Here is a 5,351-nt window from a genome sequence, read left to right on the forward strand (position 1 = left end):
TATTGCATGAATTGGTAAGACTTTGAAGCTATTTCCCTTGTTGATGATAGGTGATGAAATAAGAAAGCATGGAAGCAAGAATGATGCAAGCTGGGAAAGAAGAAGTTAGCGTTGCCAACTTGGAGATAGTGTGCGTTTTTATGGACAACGCCAGGATGCCTTGGAAGCAAAGTTGGCGTTGCCAACTTGAGGAATGTGGTGCGTTGTTAAAGGCAACGCCAGGCAGCCCTGGAGAAGCAAATCTGGGCGTTGCCAACTTTAGAAGGGCGTTGCCAACGCCACACACAAGCAAGCTTGGCCCTGGAGGAAGAGAAGCTGGCGTTGCCAACTCTAGAAGGGCGTTGCCAACGCCACACACAAGCAAGCTTGGCCCTGGAGGAAGAGAGCTGGCGTTGCCAACTCTAGAAGGGCGTTGCCAACGCCACATAAGCAATTTTGGCACCAAGTTTTGGAGCTCAACCACGTTGCCAACGCCACTATTATTGGCGTGTTTCAAGGCAACGCCAGGAAGCAAATATGGCACCAAGTTTTGGAGCTCAACCACGTTGCCAACGCCACTATCATTGGCGTGTTTCAAGGCAACGCCAGAAAGCAACAAATGGAGCCTTGAAGAGGAGCTCGAGGGCGTTGCCAACGCCAGGAACCATAGGCGTGTCCCTAGGCAACGCCACACAAGCAAACTTGGCCCAGGAAAATGAGATGCACGTTGCCAACTCCAAGTTATGAAGGCGTGTTCCTTGGCAACGTAGCAAGCAATTTTGGCACCAAAAGGAGAGCTCGAGCACGTTGTTGAGCTAGGAAGCATTGGCATGTTTGGCAACAACGCCAGGAAAGGTTACTTGGCTAGGCACCAAGTCTTGGGTGCCAACCAAGTTGCTAACGCCAATCAAGGCACCATTCACGTTGCTAACGCCAGGGAGAGGCACCATTCACGTTGCTAACGCCAGGGAGAGGCACCATTCACGTTGCCAACGCCCATCAGCCGCACCAACCACGTTGCCAACACCCATGAGTTGCACCATGCACGTTGCCAACGCCCATTAGTCTTGCTATGCACGTTGCCAACGCCAGGAAGCAAACATGGAGCCTTGAGAAAGGCTCGAGCACGTTGCCAACGTGCTGAAGAGAAGGAGTGTTCATCAACAACGCCAGGAAATGGTGATGCACGTTGCTAACTTGGAATATATGGGGCGTTGTCCACAACAACTCCAACAAGGCAGCCTGACCATGTCCACTTCAATGGATAATATCTTGAGCTACAGAGATCCAAATTGAGTGCTTCCAGTTGCGTTGGAAAGCTAACATTCAGAGCTTTCCAACCATATGTGATAGTCTATGGTGGAGCACAAAATTGAAGCCAAACCAGAGTCATCTTTAGGCCCTAAAAACAAGAACATGAAGTGAAATTCAAGGGGGCTAGAGATGAGCCCTGGAGGGGGGGCACGAGCACGTTGCCAACGTGCCAGAAAGGGGGCGTGTTTTGCAACAACGCCAGCCCCAAGTCCTTGCCTTGGAAGGTGAAGCACGGGCACGTTGCCACTTGGAGAAGAAGGTGCGTTTTTGGCAACAACTTGGCAGCTTGACCTTACCTTCTTTGAGGAAGCATAACTTGAGCTAGGAAAGTCCAAATGAGGTAATTCCAGTGGCATTGAAAAATAGACATCAAGAGCTTTCCAATGATGTATAATAGTCCATATTGAGGCAGAAGGTTGACACTCAAATTCTGGGCTACATTTAGCATGAAAGTAGAGCCAAGAAGAGGAAAAGCAAGTTGTTAGCAACAACTTGGGCTAGCAACGCCCAAGTCTAATACTTCACTTCCAGGAAAATGTCATGCACGTTGCCAATGTGCATTAAGCCTGGAGTTAGTGCCAATAACGCCCCTCAATGGGCCACAATGGTTGCCAACTTGCTCTACTTCCCCTATTCATCACAAAGGCCAAAACTTCTTCAATTGAACCAAGAATGCAACAATGAGAAAGCCCACATTGCTAACCCAATTGAAGATCTCTGAAGAAGTTTTGGGAGTAGTATAAATAGAAGAGATTGGTGTACTTGTAGAGGACTTTTACACTTTTTACACACTTTTTGACACTTAGAACTTTTTCATACTTTGAGCACTTTTACTTGTTAGCACTTCCGGGAGGATACCCGGAGAGCACTTTTCTTCTTAGAACTTCTCTTCTTCATTTTCTTAATCTTTAAGCATTTCATTATTCTTCTTCATCTTTCTTTGCAATTTAGTTTAATTTTCCTTTATGTCAATTGTTGTTGAATTTGGAGCAATGACTCACTAAACCCCACTTTCATTAGGGGAGGAGCTCTGTTTGTTGGAATGAATTGGTGAACCCATCTTCTCCTTCTCAATTCTAGTGGTTGATCTAAAGAGGGAACTCTTGCTCTTCAAAGATTCAACCACCATCGAGAGAGGGGTTAATCTATATGAATTATGTGGTGAATTTGAGGAATGAGCCACATAATTCAGTTTAGAGTTCATCCTTTCATGATTTCCTAATCAACACACCTTGGTTAGTATGTAGATGTAACTCTCCTTGGTTGAGATTAAGGGAATTGTGTGGCTGGATTAACATTGAGCTTCATCTCTTCTCATGAACAATTAGATCACGAGAGTGGCAATTGGTTATGTTGAGAGAGATTGAATCACCAAGAGATTGGGATTTAATCACCCACTTGCCATGGATCTATACCCATGATTGAGAAGGATTTGACTAACATCAATTCATGAAAACTTGCATCTCTGATCCTAATGATCCTCTCTATCATTAATTCTCATTTCTTTTGTTCTTAGTGTTTGAAAACCCATTACCCAATTCCCTCTACATTCTTGCAATTTATTATTCTTGTCATTTACATTCTGTTTCTTTATTTCTTACTCTCTTGCTCTTTAGAATTCAGCACTTTATTTTATTGCAATTTACTTTTGATGTCATTTAAGTTTCTTGCAATTTAAGTTTCCGTTATTTACTTTCACTTTATTTCTCTTTTCTAGTTCTTTACATTCTTTGCCATTTAAATTCTTGCAATTATGTTCAAAAATCAAAATGCTCATGAAATAAAAACTATGTTTGCTTGACTAAATCTACCATTTAACTAAAGTTGCTTAATCTACCAATCTCCGTGGGATCGACCTCACTCTTTGTGAGTTTTATTACTTGATACGACCCGGTATACTTGCCGGTTGTACGTGAAATCTCATTTTTACGTATCAAGTTTTTGGTGCCGTTGCCGGGGATTGGAAAGATTGACAATGATTAAGTGAAAGGTGGTTTAGATTAAGCATTTTCTTTGTGTTTTTGTTAAGCCCACTAACTGTTTGATATTTTGTTTCACTAACCCCAATTTCACTCTAGTTCTAGAGTGTCTCACTTGTGATTTTCGTTTTGTTTGTGTATGTCAGGAGCTAGTAGACGTAATATTAAGGACGAGAGAACCCTCCGAAGGATAAGGAGAGCAGAAGAGGAAAGTTCATAGTTGGTGAAGAAGGGTCAGAGGAATCAGAGGGAGAAGATCAAGTCATGGAGGATGAGATGCAAAATCCTCCTGGAGGGGTCAACAATAATGGTGGACAAGCTAGAAGGGTGTTATCCTCGTATACTATCCCTGACCCAAGACATTGTGGGAGCAGTATTGCTACACCAAATGTTCAGGCCAATAACTTTGAGTTAACCTCAGTCATCACTTTGGTACAGAACAATTGCTCTTTGGAGGGGGACCTCTTGAAGACCCAAATCAACATCTCTCTGTTTTTCTGAGGATATGCAATACAGTGAAGACAAATGGAGTGCATCCAGATGTCTACAAGTTGTTGCTATTTCCATTCTCTTTGAGGGATAAAGCCACTCAATGGTAGAATCATTCCCAAGGAAAGTCTCAATGATTGGAATGAAGTGATGAGCAAATTTTCTAGCAAAGTTCTACCCACCTCAAAGATCATCAAGTTAAAGACAGAGTTCAGACTTTAGCAATGGAAGGGGAGTCATTGTATGAAGCTGGAAAGTATAAAGCACTAATGAGAAGATGTCCTGACAATATTGGTTAGCTCCAAAACTTATATGAAGGCTTAAGCTTCGAAGCAAGGAAGGGACTAATTACTCATCAGGAGGATCACTCAACATGATGAAACTGCCGAGGAGGCCCAAGACCTCATTGAGATTGTGGCAAACAATCAATATTATTATCATCAGAAAAGGCAGCGCAATCCGACGCTCCAAAGAAAGGTGTAATGGAGCTTGAAGGTGTTGATGCTATCTTGGCACAAAATAAGTAATGCACCAACAAATCCACAACAAATGGAGATGATAACAAAGAGAATGGATGGTTTGCAACTTGCAGCAGTGAACACAACGAATCAACCATTGCTTGATGGAACCAAGGTGAAGGGACCAATGTTGAACAACCACAAGAACAAGTTCAATACATGCAGAATACTTCAATTCTCAGGATGAATTTCATGGTGATACATACAACCCATCTTGGAAAAATCATCCCAATTAAAGTGGGGGTGAAACCCATTGGGCAAAAGAATAGAACCACCATCAAACCGTAACACAACAACCAAAATCACCATGCCAACAACACTAACCAATATAGAAAACACAAAACACATATCAACCACCCCATCATAACTCACAAACTCACCAAAATAACTTTCTGCACCATCATCCACTCACAGAATTACCACACTAATCACCAAAACTTCCAACAACAATCAACCCCATATACCCCCAATTGACCATCATGAGACAAGAATCTCAAGTCTTGAAGCAACCTTGCAAGCCTTGCTCAACACTCCAAGCCTTAGCTAAGGGACACAAGGAACATGAGGTCATCATGAAGAACATTGAGAGACAAGTGGGACAGTTAGCCAAACAAGCCGAGCGACCAACCAATGTCCTTCCAAGTGACACAATACCCAACCAAGAGAAGAATGTAAGGCTTGCAGTTAAGAGTGGCAAAATAGTTGGTAGAAGTTCGAATAAAGAAGCAATAACAACCAAAGAGCAAGACACGGTGGAAGTACATGTGGAAAGGCAAGATGAAGAAAAGGCTTCAACATCTAACAAGGCAAAGAAGTTGTCAAGCCACAAAGCAACCCACCTGGACAAAGAAGCAACCGTGATAGAAGGGGAGTGTAAATCCACAACAAGAAAACAAAAATGAAGGAGTAAAAGCTTATGTACCCAAGCTTCCATACCCAACTAGGATCACAAAGGAGCAAAGGACCAACAATTCCCAAGGTTTTAGAAATCTTCAAGAAACTCTGAGAATGCAACATCCCAATTGACACAAGGTTAGATGCAGAGAGTGCATTCTATGCAAAGTTATCTCAA

Source organism: Arachis hypogaea, chromosome 4, assembly GCF_003086295.3.
Source record: "Arachis hypogaea cultivar Tifrunner chromosome 4, arahy.Tifrunner.gnm2.J5K5, whole genome shotgun sequence".
NCBI classification, from domain to species: domain Eukaryota; kingdom Viridiplantae; phylum Streptophyta; class Magnoliopsida; order Fabales; family Fabaceae; genus Arachis; species Arachis hypogaea.